At 55.0% G+C, this 16,509-nt stretch overlaps 1 protein-coding gene across 1 annotated transcript in view; it reads left to right on the top strand.

The window, feature by feature from the left end:
- The first annotated feature begins 2,639 nt into the window (after positions 1–2,639).
- LEMD1 (LEM domain containing 1) overlaps positions 2,640–16,509 on the top strand; it is a 64,907-nt gene continuing 51,037 nt past the window's right edge. The window contains exon 1 of the mRNA XM_023186940.1: positions 2,640–2,697. The gene's annotated coding sequence lies outside the window, so the exon portion shown is untranslated. The remainder of the gene's footprint in view (positions 2,698–16,509) is intronic.

The raw sequence follows: 16,509 nt of genomic DNA, 5'->3' as shown, positions 1-16,509 counted from the left end.
ACTTCCAGGTGCAAGGATCCTTTCTACATTAGCTTACCATTTATTGAGCAGCTACTGTGTGCCAGGCAGTGGGTCTGAGAAGTGGCTGTGTTCCCTGTATTTGATGATCTCCAGTGACAGGAAGCCCACTGGCTCCTGTTGGAACAGTCCTACTTCTTTCCTTTCTTGGACTGATCCCAGTTTGCCCCTCTGGCCCTTCCCTCTGTGTCTTTCTCTGCTGTGGAGGGGTAATGGTTCACTCTTCTTGCAAAGGAGTTCTCCTCCTGGCTTAGCCTCAACCAGAGCCATCTCCAACCAGTGCCCTGATGTGGGCTGACGTCCAGGGTGACTGTGTGCCCATGAAGGAAATGGTGGGAGTGGGGGCTCCCTAAAAAGGGAGTTGCTGCACCCTGCTCCCTAGTGAAACAGGCTTTAGTTTTCATGCTGGACCTGGCTTCTGCAGCTTGCGCTAAGATTAAGGGACTCCTAGAGAGGAGGGGAGGGCACACCCACTAGCCAATCAGGCCAGGGACACCTAAGGTCTTCTTCCCAGCCCTCCCTCTGCCTCTTGCCCCAGGCCCCCTCACCTCTCCCTGCTGCCTCCGGTTCTGCCTGCGTTCCACCTCTGCCTCCACTTTCTCTTTGTCAGCATTCTTCTTTTCTGGCTCTCTGCTTTCTCTGTCTCTCAGGCTTCTCCTCCCCTCTCCTCTAAGAGCAAAAAATGTCCATCCAGGCAAGTTGTAGCCTCCATCAACCTCAGTTTTCTCATCTACCAAATGGGAATAATAATAAATATTTGTGTTACTGAAAGATGATCATTAAGGGGGACCTAGATGCGTGACACAGTTTTCACTAAAAAAAAAGTTTCTTTTCCCCTTCTCTCCTTTTTTCTCCTGTTGAGTTTCTTCTACATTTCCATCTGCTATCACCTCTGTCCTCTTCTTCACAATTTATCTCCGTGTCTATCTCTGTGTCTCTCAGTTCCATTTCCCCTCACTCCTGTTTTGTCTCCCACCTCTTTTTATTCCCTCCTGGTTACCCCCCTGCCCACTCCCCCCAACTCCTGCCACAGGCGGCAGGGCCCAGGCTGTGCTGACAGCAAGGGCAGGCCGGCGGGGCGGGTGGCTGTCTCCACTTCTCATTAGAGGCCCAAGAATGTGTGGAGTCATGAGGGACAATGGGAGCCTGCGGCAGGAAGAATGGGGCCTCTGTTGGGGCAGAAGTTTCCCAAATCCAGCTGAATGGGAGTACCTGAGGGCCAGGGAGGGGTGGAAACTCCTGAAGTGGAGAGGAGGCCACAGGTGGTAGGTATGGGGGATGGGCAGGGCTCTAGAGTTGGCCACCATGGGAATTCTTAGCATCTGTTGGCATTTCTGGGGAGAACTCAGACCTCAAAGGTGACTGCCTCTCTCCCTGGAGTGGCCAAGGAGGAAAGGGATCCTGGGGGATAGAGCCAGGGGAAGCTAAAGAGAAAATGTTCCAGTGGCCCTGTGAGGTGGCTCTTATATACAGGGGATGTCCCTTGGGCCCCTTGGGCTGCTGGGCCCCAGTTCTCACCACCAGCAAGCTGCAGAAAGGTTGTGGTGGGCACAGAGGAGACAGGAATCGTGGGCATGGCCCCAGCTTGAGGAGGGGAGTCCTTGGGGTTCTTGCCCAGCAGTGGCCTTTCACTGCCCATGTTCTTAGATTGGAGGAAGGAGGGTTTCCTCGGGAAAGGAGGTGAGGCTTGACCTGCTTCCTCTTCCTCCATATTCCAAGTGAGGTTCAGTCCGGCCTGAGACATGATGGCTGTCCCCACCTCCATCCCCAGCCCAGTCCCTCTGGCCCAGACACCTTAGAGAGAGATGCCCCGCTTCCAGAGCTTACTCGGAGCTCGTCAGGTGGGCTGGGTTTGGTAGGCAGGCCAGGGGCTGAGCCCTTCGTGTGCCCAGGGATAGGCAGCTGGGATTGGCAGGCTATGGCTAGGAATCCGAGCACAGGACTGGGTGAGGGTGGGTGGAGGGGGCCAGGCTCAGGCAGGTCTGAGAAAGGAAATGGAAGGACAGACAAGTGCTGACCTTGTCCTCCCAGGGCAGGGGAGTGGTAGGAGGAGAATAGGGGTATGGGTGAGGAGAGGAACCAGGGCTGCGGAGAAGGGGAGGGGGCCAGGCAGGAGAGGGGGCCTGCAGGGAGCCATCTCAGGTCTCCTGCCAAAAATTAAACTATAAAAAGGCTGGAGGGGAGCGGCAGGGGAAGGAAGGAGAGAAAGGAGATGGGGAGGGAGGGAGGGACCAAACAGCCCCTCCGCACCAATGGCCCGGCAGGGGGACGTGAGTAATACATGGCTGGTTCAGAGGGAGTGAGATCAAAAGCCAGAGATACAAGAGGTTTGTGCTTCACCGACCAGACAGCCAGAGGCTCAATGAGACCTTTGTTACTCAGGCCCAAGTCAGGGTTGAAGGAATACCTGACCGCCCCCCCTGCCCAGCCCGCCCCCACCCGCACCATCCTCAGGGCTGGGGGAGGGGCGGGTCACAAGTGAGTCAAGTTGAGTTGGGTACAGCTCAGCCCAGGCCGGTGGTGGGCGGGCAGGGGGAGGGAGGAGGCCTGCCCTCGCTGGGGCGTGGAGCTTCTCAGGGTGAGTGGAGGAGTGAGTGGCTGCCTGGAAGGCAGGAAGTGGCTCTGCGGGGAATTGTGAGGTGGACTACGAGGGAAAGGGGGCCTTGTTGAGTCCGCCAGGTGAGCAGCCCCTGGGACCCCCAGCCCCTGGCCCAGCATCCCCTGGGAGGGAGCTGAGGGCATTCTGCCTAGAGTCTATGGCTTTATGCAGGGCCTGGGTCTGGGGTTCTGGGGGCCCATGAGAAAGGATGGAAAGGAGAACCAGAGGGGGTTGCGGTTGGGGTGGATGACCCAAAATTCAGGTGGGAGGCTGCAGGATGCCTGGTTGTTTGGCCCTTAAGGTTGGGCATGGCTGGAGTGTGTGGAAGGGCGTGCTGTGCTGTGCTGTGCTGTTGGTGGGGAATGCAGGATTCCTGTCCAGTGAAAGCAGGTTGCTTCAACCAGGGTCGCGCAGAGAGCCAGCAAGTGTGGCCCTGGGGCTGAGGGTACAGTTAGGGTGGGAGTGGCAGCTACTCCCTGGCAGAGGCAGGGCCTGATCTGGGCCTGAGGCCTCTTACCATCTTCTTGGGGTCCCCTGGGAGAGGTCTGAGGCCCCTGGGGCTTTCCTGAGCCTGGGCTAGCAGGAGCCCTAGAGGCCCACTTCTCTGAAGCTGATGCCTGCAGCTCACCCGTCACAGGGGAGGGGCTGGGAAAATGGTACTTGTGATTAGAACACATCTTTTCCAGGGCCCTGAGACCTTGGTTCCCCTTAACTCAGCTCTTCAATCCATTCCTGGAGATGTCTGTGCTAACCCCCATGTCCTGCCAATGAGAGCGGCAGGGCACTGAGCACCCCTCCCACAGCCTTGTCAGGGATGGCTCCAGAGTGAGCTGCCCTCAGCTTGGGGAGGTTTCAGCTGCAGCCCTCTTTCTGCCTCCAGCCAGGTCTGGAGCTGGAGATCTCACTCTCCTCTGAACTATGCAAGAATGGGTGTTGTCGGTAACCACCCAGACTGGTCTGGGTAGGGTGGCCCAGCCGCCACCCCTGGGGGCACTCAAGAAACCTATTTACCCCTCTAAACAAAGGGCAGGTCCTCATCGCTGCCCTCCTTTACCCAGACCCTTCTTTGCCCACTGTGCTTCCAGTGGTTGGACTAGAAAGAGTTAAGCTTTGCAAGGAGGGAGCCTAACTTGGCCCCCCCCCACCCCCCATCCTGGGTACTGGCAGCAGCACAGCCTTGAAAAGATCCGGCCTTATTCTCTAGGGGAGGGGTAGTTAAGGACCCTGGGCAGGGGGCTGGAAGCTAATTAAGGGAATTTGAGGAGGTCCTTTATGGCCAGGAAGCCACCCCTCCTCATACCCTGGAGTGAGGACCATTGTGTGAGGCCTTTGTAGGGCAAGAACTGGAAACTCATTACTGGGATGGCTTTAGTGCAGGTGGTAGAGGATGGTGAGAGAATTTAACCTGGGGGGCCGCGTCCTGGAGGGAGGCAGTGTGGGTGGGTCTGGTGTGGGGGGTGCTGAGAAGGGGAGTGAGGGCTTCTCAGGTGCCTCAGCTTCTCACCTCCCTGTGAGATTCCTGCCGCTGGACCCCTCCACTCTGCTGTGGCCTATGGCTTTTCATTCCTATGTGATTGCTGTCCCAAACTCATGTAGGGCTAAAAGCCATGGGCTACAGTGAGGGGCGAGCTCCTTCTCCTGCAGCAACTGCACCTCCCACGGGACCAGGTTCGGAGCCAGCCACCAAGGGGCACCAGAAGGAGGCACTGCTTGGGGGTGGGGCATCACGGGATCTGGTAACCTGGGATGGGGCTAGGCCGTGTGACCTTGGCCCAGTCACTTCCCTTCTGGCCCTGTTTCCTCCTCTGGAATCACTGGGCCGGTGATTCCAGAGGGAGATTCCCTCTGAGGAAGGAAGGAGACTTTCAGGGTGTGCTGAGCTTTCTGAGTCGGTTCCTTCCCCCTTGCCAAGTTACTGAGGCCTGGCTCATGGCCAGAGATTTGGGGGCTGGAGTCAAGGGCCTCAGGCCATGAAGACTTGGGCCTGTGCTCAGTGCCTCACTCCTTCACGCCTTTCTCCGAGGTCAGCTTGGAATCCGCAGCCTTTTTTCTGTGTAAGGAGACCTCTGGGCTCTTTCTGAGGCTGAAATGGGAACACTCCATGCTGGCCACGAGGGAAGAGGAGGTTTCTGCAGAGTGAAACTAGGAAGGCAGGCGCTCCCCCCTGGGCGGCAGGCTGGATTCCAGGGCCCCTCGCTCCTGGTGTGCTACTGTCTCCAGGAGCTGCCCCCTCCTGCAGTGTGTGAAGGGCACCAGCCCTCCCTGCCCCAGTCCTGCTTGTCACTCTGCTTGCGTGGCTCCTCCCTATGCCTGTCTCCACTCCCACATTCCTTCCCCTGCCCCCTTTTAAATCGGCCTGACTTTATCCCTACCATCCTGGAAGATTCCAACAGGTGGCTGTGGTGGAAGAGGAAGCATCCTTGTGTCCCGCCTTCTACCCTCTGTTCCAGTCCCCAGTCTGTCTAAGACAGACCACTGAAGAATTACAGAAAGCGCTAGATTTGGTATTGACAATCAGAAGGCAAGTTTCTTATAATATCTCAGAGCCCTTAATTTCACAAACCAACATTTACTGGGTACCTACTATGTACCCGGTGATTCTAACCACCTTATCTGCACTAACCCATTTCATCCTCCAGACAGTCCTATCTACTATTAGCCTATTTTACTTATAGGAAGTCTGAGGCACAGGGAGCTAAGAAATTGGCCCAAGTTCGTATGGATAGGAAGAAGCAGAACTGGGACTTGAACCCACATGGTCTGGTGCCAAAACCCATGCTCTTAGCACATCATGCTGCATATTGGGAGAGCCAACACCAGTGCATGGGAAAGTACTCTGAAAACCAGGGAGTGCTGTACCCACACGGGAGGTTGTTCTCACGAGGTCTCTATTGGAGGTCTCTATTGGATGCACGTCCACAAATTGGCCCCATGGCCCAACTCCAATCACCCTTTGTCCATCACTGGTTTTCCTTTTCCCACAGGAGGTTGCGGGGGTGGGGGGATAGGGGTGTGGGGGAGTGGGGGGGGGGGCGGGGATCAGAACAATAGGAGAAGCAAAGAGAAATCCCAAGCCAGCTGGGTTTTTGCTGGGGCTGATCCAGGCTACTTCCCCTCCTGCCCCAGCTTAGACGGTGAAAGGAACGAGGCATGAGAATTGGCCAGGGTTTCTTACTTGCCCTCTGGGTTCTCTCACCCAGAGTTCAGAGATGGCTGGCACCTTCTTCCACCTCCCTCATTGTCCGGCTGCCCTGGGCCCACAGTGAACCTATCCTATTCCCTACCCTGCTCTGAGGCTGTCCAGGCACCTGATTTGCTTCCCTTAACTCCTGATCTCCTAACTGGAAAGCCAGGTTAGAGCCATGCTCGCTTCCTGCCCCCTGCAACTGGGTCCCTCCCAGGAATCCTGCTGTTCAGTTTGCTGGGGTAGTAGGGTACAGATGAGCCATTCCAGAGATTATACCTCTGTAAAGCTCTAGCAAGGCAAGGCACTTTGTAGGGATGGCTGAGTAAATGTTTGTTGAATGAAGTGTGAACTGGGAGAAAAGAGGTAAGTTGCCACCAGCAGGGACACAGAGCAAGCCCACAGCTCAGCAACTCACCCAAGACAGTCTTTGCTTTGCTGGGGCTGGGCCTGGATTGCTTCTGGGATTACAAAGGTGGATCTCCATTCTATTCTTTGTCTCCTGTGGCTACTGCCCATGGGACAGGCCCGGAGAAGATACGCAATTGTATATTTCACGTAATTGTTCAACTGCATTGAATAAGCAAGTTGCCCTCATGCCCCTTCTCCCTGGAGGATTCACAGATCAGAGGGCTGCGTATGTCCTGTCCCCTGCCTGCAGATGGCTGAAACTTTATTCCCAGCAATCTAAGTCTTTTTTACAGTCCTCAGATATACCCAGCATAAGGCCTCCCTTGCAAGAGTGGGCCCGTGTTTAACAACACTGAATTCAGATGACTCTCTCTTATTGTATTTGTTCCATTTTTAGTGGAAATAGAGTTTGACTGCTAAGCCCTACTCCTTCCTAAATATAAAGACTATTGGGGTGAAAAAGTCTCTGTCCCCAGCTTTCAAAAGTTTGACACTAAAGTCAGACCTTTGGGGTTCATTCTGGCGCTGATGGTCTGGTCCACCAGGTTCCCAGCTGCTGCTGCCTGTCATGTTGCCCACTCTGAGGGTGGGCCGGCCTCTGCCAAGCCAGGCTGGAAAACCCTGGGTGCAGGCCACAAAGACGTTTCAGGACTATTGCTGTTCTGATCTCTCCAGCTCCCGAGAATCTCAGAACCACTGAGAATGCCTGGCTGCCCTTGCAGTCTGGACAAGTGGAGGGAGCTTTCTCCATAGGTGGGCAAGTAAGATACAAAGGGTCTGACCCGGCAAGCTAGGGTCTGTGGCCTCTGAAGGCCGTTGGAGGCAGAGGCCTTGGCCTGTGATTCCAGAGAGCATGGTGAACCAGAGGCTGGAGCTCAGGCTCAAGCAGGCCAAGAAGGAGTTAACCTCCAAGGAGAATGCGGGTTTCTCCCAGACTGGAGGCCTGTGCCCAGTTTTGCTGCTGCCAACTCCAGGAAGAAGTCCTGGGATCTGTAGTTTGTGCCACTACCCACCCCTGGCCTGCCTGTTTATCAACACGGTCTTGTAGACTACAGTTCCCAGAAACCTGCAGAGGCTAGGCTTTGGGGGAAGGGGTGGGATAGGAGGCTCTGTGGCGGCCAGAGGGAGAGGGAGAGGGAGGAGGTGGGGAGAGAAAACCCAATTCACCCCCTTCCTTTTTAATTCTTTCTCCTGGTGTGTCTGCTCCACCGCCCGAGCTAATCCCCCAAATCCGGTCTCCTAAGCCGCAGCTGCTTCCCTTCGCAGTGATGAATGGCTCTGGGAGGGAAGGTGAATTCATATTTTAATTACTGAGGCGCGGTGCTAAGGGAGCCGGGGAGGGGGCGGAGGGCTCAGCTTTGTTCTAGAGGCGCTGAGGGCACACCCTCCTTACTGGGTCACTTCTCTTTTGCCCTTTACCTGGGGTGGGGGGTGGCGGGGAGTGAGGGTGGCGGTTGCCTTGCAGAGAGCGCCTCTGCTCTCTGCCTTGGGAGATGAAGGGATGGGTCGTGGGGGGCGCAATATCCCTCTTCTTGTTTATCAGAGAATTCCTGGCATGTCCCAACACCTTTAAATAGCTTCCTAGGCTTCCACCCCCGCTGCTGCCCACTTTGATGAAGGACATTGCCAAAATTCGAGACACTTAGGAGTTTGTGGTCTGCAAGCCTGGGGCCCTGGATTTCTTTTTATCTTACTTTCTGGCCTGCTCTGAGTCTCCTCTCTCTTGGTTCTTCCACATGTTCATACTGTCTCTGACTCACTGCCCCATTTTTGCCAGAGGTGCAAGGGTTGGAGGACCCTGGGAGAGTATCTGGCACAGAGAGATGCGGGGGTCAGGCCAAGGGAAGGGATCAGCAGGGAGGCCGAGGAACCTCCTAGTGGTGGTGGAGGATGGATTGGCATCTCTTCTGCTTGGCTCCCACAAAGCTGGCTGGGCAGAGCATCGTCTATGCCCCCAGACCGTAAACCATCTTGGACCTGAGCTGGGAAAAAGCCAGAGAGGAGGATGGGGAAGAAGCCAGGGCCAGCAGCTTGCAGTCAGATGCAGCCAACTGTGTGATAGCAGGAGGTTTGTCCAGTGTCCACCCCACCTCTCTGTCCTATTCTGGGCTTCTGGGGGCTGTTTTTCCATTCCTCAGTCCCTCCTGGACTATGGGCATGGAAAAGGAGCGGGAGGGTGGGAGGGGAGTTCCCGTGATGAGCTCTGATGAGTGAGGAATGGACCCAGGCACTAGTCCAGACTCCTCCCCCTCAAATAGACGCAGCAAAGGGACCTGACTTCAGGGAGCCTCTAGCTGGTACTGGAGCCCTCTGCCAAGGGTGAAGGGGTAAAGACAGGGAAGAGAGTCGACAGGACCCCTGCCCGGGCAGAGCAGAGAGGAGCAGAGACCACAGCCTGGCAGAGGGACTCCCCAGGTACCTGCTGCTGGGGACTCTGAGGGAGGAGTGGGGTTCACGGCGGGCAGGGACACTGAAATGGGTTGGAATTCTCTGCCCCATGTCCCCCCACTTCAGGGGCCAGCCCAGCAATCTGCCTGCTGCAGACAGAGCCCAGACAGCCTCCCGGGCTTGGAGTTGTGCACTTATAGTGAGGACCCTTTTAGAGACCCTGTTAGAGAAAAGGAAGGATAACTAGAGCACTTTAGAGCAAAGATCTAAGCAGAATAACCAGGCCCCGTTTATTATACTTTCTGCTCTTAGATAAAGGACCCAGGAATCCCACTGAGGCAGCCAGCCCTCGAACACCTCTCGGGAGCCAGGCTGCAGCCCCTAGCCCAGCTCCTGGCCGGCTTCATTAGCTCTCCTTTCCTCTGATGTGTAGGTTCTGGTTCCTGTGACTTCACATCCTATCCTTCCCTACAGTGACAAGCAGAGCAAAAAAGCCAGGATTTTCTTAAATTCCCCAAAGGACCCTGAGGAGGAACGGGTCACTTAAGGGGGTATATTTTGCTGTTTTTAAGAAAGAACAGTCATTGAAAAGGAAGTGAGGTGAAAAGGGAAGGGGATCGGTGCACCCTGAGGCCAGAGACTCTGAGCTGCACCTTGACCTGTTTGTGGGGCTGCTACATGCCTGGCTTGTTTTAGTTGTGAGTTCCTTCCCAGATCAGCCTTGTTGTGCCTGTCAGTTTCTCCCCATATATTTTTCAATAATCATGGGAATGCTTTGTTGATCGTACCCTTGACTTACACCCCCAGCAAGAGAAGTGCACACATGACAATAACTGATTACAAGGGAATCCACCTACCCACCCTCCCTTCTTCCTGATCAAATTAGGATTCCACCCCCTTAGGTTTGGGGTCTTAGTGTTAAACCTTGCCTAACCTCCTGGTACACACTGAAATGAGGTAATGAAGGCCCAGAGAGATGTAGCCACTTGCTTAGGATGACACAGCATGTTAGCATCAGAGCCAGGAATAGAACCCAGGCCACCTAAGTCCCAGATTGGATCCCTGTCTCTCTCTAGGTTTGTCACAGGAGGGATCCAGAGATAGCTGCAGTGGATAGATCTAGAAATATAGTAGTTGTGTCTCGGCTCTATATATATCCTGGAGGTTGCTCTCTGCTAACTATATATACTCTGCCAGAGTGGGTGTGTAAATGATGCTGGAAATCGGGTTATTAAATAACCAGCCTACCTACCCATGCTGACTCAAGCTGGGCCTCCTGCCCATCCAGCTGGCCAGTGGAAATGCATTGCACCTATTAATTACAGCTAATAGCTGTATTACCGGGATGCTGAGAGGCTGAGGCAGGGGAGAATCTTGACAGGACTTGGCTCCACCGGGCACCGTGCTTGAGGTGGGCCTCAGCTCTGTCTGGAGAAACACAAAGGAAGTTTTTCCAAAAGGGCAAGGTTGGCCAGACCACTGGAACTGGCCAGAGAGCCACCACCTGGGCCATGCCACATTCCTCAAAGGCAGTGAAACTACTTTGCACATGTTCCTTGCTAGGGTAGCCCAGGACATCCTATGCAATCTCTATTGCTTGAGGGGCTGGAGAAGGGAGGCACCTCATGCTTCTCTATTCCTAACCCCTCCGGCATAGCCCTGTGCCTCCCTCCTTCCCCGCAGCACTTGGGCTTCACTCGCCTGCTTGTCCTCATGTTCTTCCTGGAGAGAGGAGTGATTCAGACCAGGCCCGGGCCTGACCTCCATGCAGGACGCTTTCCTTCCTTTGTTCTCAGCTTCTCCGCTTGAGTGGCTTGAATGCATTTCTGCTCCCTTTCCATAGGCCCAGGGGCAGAGGAAGGCCAGAGAGGTGAACTGGAAAAATCTGCAGGTGGCTAAGGCTAGGGAAACCTAAATGAGCCTTTGTAGAAAGGGATACTCTTGCAGACTGAAGCTGAGCTCCCGAAGCTCCCTCTCTTCCCCAGCCAGACTGCCACAGATACCAGAGTGGCCCCTGGCTCCTGCTGAGGGCTTGGTTAGCCAGAGGTGGGGGATGACATGTCCAGTTGGGGCAGATCCAGCCTCAGCCTCTACCTCAGATTTATGTGCCAGGGAAGAACCCTATCTTTACCCTTTTGTGTCTACCTCTCAACCCCTTTGCCCAGTATAGGTGCTAAATAAAAGAGCCTGTTGGCTAAAAGAACCCTCTTTGCTGTCTGTTCTCTGCATGGCGAGGATGGGATTTGCATTGCTCTGAGCAGTCAAAGGAAGGGCATAATCGCTCCCTATAGGCTTTCCTAGGGTGTCAGACAACTTGGGGTTGTTAAGCAAGGGAGGAATCTGACTCAGTCCCAGGTGTCAAAGTAAAGCTACACTGGATGAAGGGGTCTGCATTTGGATGGAGGAGGGCCTGTCGTGTGCGACCTGCAGAAGCGAGTGAAAGCCCCCAGCTGGAACCTGTGTAAGGTGGCACAAGCCAGAGTCTATTTTAAGCCAGCTTGCTTCCTGTTCCCCAACCAGGTGTATGGTGATGAGGTGAGGCAGAGCGGGTGGGAGGGGAAAAAAGGAGGCAGCAGCTGGGCTTTCTGTTTCCTCCCTTGGACTCACCCAGTCTCCAATGTGAGGAGTGATATCAGCTCCACACAGATCAGGAAACACTGAGGTTTCAAAGAGCTGTTGTTTGGAGGCCTGACTCCTCCCCCAGCCGGTGTGAGAGACCTAGTGGGCCGCCTCAGGGAGTGGCAATGACTGGGCCAGACCCAGAGGGTTCTGGGAGCATTAACCCCAGCTTGCTTCTCTCTTCCTGCCTTTCTCCTGCCCCATCTCCCTCCCCTGCCTTTCCCTGCAGATCTCTGGTGAGTGTTCTCCCAGCCTGGTGTAGGGCATGCCCCAGTTCACTTTCGCCTGCTTCTGTGGTCTCCATGGCTTCTGCAAAATGAAGAGGAAGAAGGAGGAAGTTCACAGAGAGCGGGAGACGGCGGTGTGAGCAGAACCAGGGCCCCTCCATCAAGCCCCCAGCAGGTCCCCGGCCTGATGGTGCCCGCTTCTGACTGGGGCTTGGAGCAGGAAGCCGTGTGTGTATCTTAGGTCTTGATTTAGCCAGTGCTCTTCTCAGCCTGACTCTCGCCAGCGGGCATCAGCCTCCTGTATGCCTCTCATCCTTCTCATGCCCACACCCATTAGCTTGCAATTCTCAGACCTCCTTGGAGAGAGGCCCCAGCCACACAAAGGGGAACCCCAGGACCTGCCACATGCCTTCCAGAGACTGAGAAGCCCCAGGGAGGCCAAGGGGCGAAATTTCTTTCCTGCCCTGAGAGCTTCGGGGGACTCTTCTCAGGGTAACCGCATGAGGGATGTGCCGCCTTGGGCTAGGAGAGCTGTTGCTGAATAGGAAACTGGCTGCTCTAGCAGAGAACCTCCAGCAGCCCTGACCCTGGAGAAGGCCTCTGGGGCGGAAGTGTGAGACTCTCCTGGGATTCCAGGAACCAGGGCATGAGTCCTTTTCCAGCCCCCTCCCAGCATCCTTCTGGGCCAGGTGGGGCCAAGCCTGAGGTGGTCATCCCAGTGAGGAGGAGGGCAGAGGTGGCCGGCGGCTCCGTGTTTCCTTCTGTTCTTGCTTTCTAGAAAGCAGTGTTTCCTCCAGCCCTGGCCATGACCCACCCATGTTCATGATGCCGGTGCGTCCTTGCCAGTGGCACAGATGTGGGGAGGGCTGTTCCCCAGGCCCTGACTCCCCTCCTCAGGGACTGTCCTGCCGTGGCCAGACTGAGGGACCCCTTTCCTGCAGTGAGCCGTGCCCTCCCTCGATTCTCCTGTCTCCCCTGCCTTTTTCTTCTCTCCTCAGAAGCCATAGAGGGGACTGCGTTTGTATGTGGTGCCTTCAGGGGAAACTCTCGGGGTGGGGGACCTCTAGGACTTTCCTTGACTTTTTCCCTCATCTCCCACGCCCACCAACCTTCCAGCTTCAGTCTCTGCCCTTACCCCCGGCCCATTTCCAGGAGGTAGGAAGCAAAAGAAAAAAACATTTCCTTCCCTCTTTCCTTCTTCCTTCCTTCCTGTCTCCCTCTATTTTGGTATAACTTAGCCTTTTGTCTTTGATCCTGGAGTTCTCCAGGGCTAGAAGACATGCAGACAGGAATGCCAGCGGCAGAGACGCTTCAGGCAGATTGTGTAAGCCTGTTCTCCCTCATCGGGGAACAGCTCAGCCAAGAAGCAAAGTCAGATCCCCTCTAGCTCCCCATGGACAGAATAGCCCTTCTGACAGGTAAACAGGTGACCTGGGTAGACAGGTCAAGGCCTCAAGATAGGAGAGTCTGGACTCCCCTTTCCTTGGAATGTGGGCTTCTCTGGGCAACCAGGGAGGGCAAAAGGCTTCCGCGGCTGGTTCGCCCAGAACCTGGGAGAAGCAAGGGCACATTCTATGCTGGCAGCCTCTGCCTGCCCAGCTCATACCCACACTCAGGGCCCTTTCCTGGGCTTTGGGCAGATTTGGTGGGATCCAGGTTCTCTTTATGAGGCTTGAGCACAGCTTGAGCTCCTCCTCCCATCCTCCATCCCCTTCCTTTGCCCCTACCTCCCAGCCCCCGCCTTCTACAATCTGTTATTTCCTTTTATATCCAAAGAATTATAAACAGAAGTCCTTCCCTCAAGGGAACAACAAGATTCAGCAATAAAGGCCAGTGGGGTCACAAAGGAGAGGAGAAAAACTCCCTGGTTATTTGTCCTCTTGGATAGTAGAGGCCTTGGGTGAGGAAAAGAGATGGGCAGAAAAGTTACCTTGATACAGAGGCCAGAGAGCTGCCTGGAGGGCATGTGTGTCCCTAGCGGTCACCTGCGAGGCTGCAATCCTAGAGAAGTCACTTCTGTGGCAGAGGATGAAATTGTATCCCCGGAGACTCAGAGGTATTGGGTGTTATGTCCTGACCACACGGGCTCACCAGGAGGAAAGGTCGGGAAAGTGGAGAAAGTACGTCCTGGGGAGTGAGTGGCCGAGGAGAGCTTTCCCCATGTGTGCCTCTCAGACCTTGGCAGGGATTGCAGCTGCAGGGGTTTGGCAGGGAGCCCATCCAGAGAGCGTCTTCCCCCAGAACTCCCTTGGCTCCAGAGGGATACTAGATATCTTGAGCCCTGGCTTTGGGAACACGGGTGGAGTCCCAAGGTCAAAATGTTCTGAGTGGAGGTCCAGTTGTCCTCTGCCGCCAAGCTGGCAGTCCCTTCTTCACTCAGGGCTGAGGTTGGGGCCAGCACTGCAGCTGGAATGGTCTGAGTAGGAGGTAGCAGCTTCTAGCCAGGCACACCCAAACCCCACATTCTGTTGTCCCTCGGTTTCCTTCTCAGGGAAATGGGGACTTTGCTCTTTTTAGCATCTCTGGAAGCAGTCTGGAGACCCATGCCCTCCTCTAGGCCCTTGAATGAGCCCAGGGAATAGGGAAAGACCAAAGCAGCTCCAGCATTCACAGACCCTGCACCCCGGGCCTCTGACTTCGGGCCAGGCTTCTACTCCTTCTGGGGTGGGCCTGGCTGCCCTGCCTTCCCGTCCTCTCTCCATGGTTCTCTCCCAGAGACTCCACCTTGAGGTGGGGGCCCTGAGCCCTTCGGGCGAGGGAGGGGCACGTGGGTTGATGATTCTGTGGAGGAGATCAGGCCTCTTGTTCTTGCTGTGTGGCACTTATTCCTCCTTGCAGACAGGTCGGGGGGTCAGTTTTCCCCATCGGTAAAGCGAGGACTTCCCATGGCCATTTTCCCTCTTGGGCTTCAGGCTGTTGAATGGAAGATCAAGAAATGTGAAGGGTGCTTGGGGTCCCTGTGACTTGGGTGTTGCCTAGGACCCTGGCCCACAGGACCCAAGGGGCTTCTTGTCTCAGGTTGAAACCTTTTTATTAGAATGTCATTTCCTTCTCTGCTCCCAGGGAAGGGCTTTTTGAATGTAGCATATGGGCTCATAGAAATATATAGGGAGATTGTTACTTTTAGAAAAAAAGAGCAATAGGCCGGGCGCGGTGGCTTAAGCCTGTAATCCCAGCACTTTGGGAGGCTGAGACGGGTGGATCACGAGGTCAGGAAATCGAGACCATCCTGGCTAACACGGTGAAACCCCGTCTCTACTAAAAAATACAAAAAGCTAGCCAGGCGTGGTGGCGGCGCCTGTAGTCCCAGCTACTCGGGAGGCTGAGGCAGGAGAATGGCGGGAACCCGGGAGGCGGAGCTTGCAGTGAGCTGAGATCGTGCCACTGCACTCTAGCCTGGGCCACAGAGCGAGAGTCCGTCTCAAAAAAAAAAAAAAAAAAAAAAGCATTAATTAACTAACTGAAATACACATGAAGTGTTAGAGTGGGATGCAAGGAGCACTGAGCTGGGAGCCAGGTCTCCTGGCTTCTAGCCCTGCTTGGAAACTAATGACCATGTGACCTTAGACTAGTCATGTCTTATTTCTGAGACTCAGGTTCCTCAACTGTAAATAGGGGATTACATGAATTTCCTCTTAAGTCTCCTTTGGAGTCCAGGGCTGAAGTTGAGCCTCAGTGGGGCATAGGGTTGTGGAACCAGAGGGTCGCAGGTTTCCTCTGCCCTCACAGATGCACTCTGTGCAGACAACAGACATGTGGGGAGGGTGGGTGGAAGTGGTACGGTGGCTCTGAGAAGTGAGAGCAGGAGCGAGAGGGAAAGGCAAGTCACCCAGAGCTTCTGCTAGTATCTTCCTCTAGCCAGGGCCCAGGGCTCCCTGCAGTTCTGCCTCTCTTCCCTCCTACAGCCAGGCCCAAAGGGATTAAGTCAGTTGGCCTGGACTCTGACTCCAGGTCCTGTCTAGGCCATCACAGGCGCCACTCTTATGTACGCTCTCACTTTCTCTCTGTCACATACACACACCATCACCACCACCACCACCACCACAACCACGTGCAGATAGATGCTCAAGTGATTCTAGAAAAGATCTCAAGGACTGGCACCCTGCTCCAGTTTTGTAACCCATGGGCTTCCCTTTGCACAGCTCCTCACGTGCCCATCTCCATGCTGATCAAACTACCCCACCTCATTCCTTGCCCTCTGCAAAGGGAAGTGCCTCACGCTAGAGTTTGTCCTGTCTACAGACTGAATGTGCATTTTGCCCAGTGGCTGGGGATGTGCTGGTGGAATGTGCTGGTGATTGTTTCTGGATGGAGAGCCACAGCCCCACAGTGTTCTGCCATGACTGACTCCTGATCTTGGCAAATTGCCTCCTCTCTCCCAGCCTCCTCCATAACAGGTGGCGATGAGTCCCATTTCCTCCCTACCTCACAGGAAGGCACGCATGATAAAGGGCACACTTATCAGATGTGCCCAGATGTGGCTGGAACTTTTAGAGACAGATACTTGGTTCACAATTGCAAAGGTGGGCTTTTGCCAGAGAAGAAACTCTCTGGGCTGCTGAGTTCAGTGGGCTCCTTGCAGACTGGTCCAGGAAGTCTGGTGTTCCTCCTGAAGGTGACTGCTGTGCCCAGCAGGCGATCAAGCTGACAATACCACAAGAACCAAGAAACAGAATCTGTTCCCAAGGAATGAACGTTCTATCTCTCTGACCCAAAAGCAAGAGCAAGAGAGAGCCGTCACCATTATCACCCTGCTCCCAACACAAACACGGCCCCTCAAGTCCATATTGCTGACAAGGGTGTCTGGCTCGTCATGGTGAATCCTCTGGACCCCCAGGCCATCCCTGGAGTGGTCAGTGCACACTGTGTCGGGGTTGTTGTGGCCAGTCCGCCTGGGTTCCCTTCTCTGAATTTCCATGGGATGGGAGCTATAGATCATGAAGAAGAAATAGGAACCTTGACTCTTCACAGAGGAGCCCGGGAGGTCAGGACTATCCACCAGGAGGGTGAGTGGTAGCTGCCCAGGGCATCCCTGGAGGAAGTCGTCATACTGAGGAAGAAAC

Source organism: Piliocolobus tephrosceles, chromosome 1, assembly GCF_002776525.5.
Source record: "Piliocolobus tephrosceles isolate RC106 chromosome 1, ASM277652v3, whole genome shotgun sequence".
NCBI lineage: Eukaryota > Metazoa > Chordata > Mammalia > Primates > Cercopithecidae > Piliocolobus > Piliocolobus tephrosceles.
Note: the sequence above shows the minus strand (reverse complement) of the source record. Positions and strands in the feature narration are given on the sequence as shown.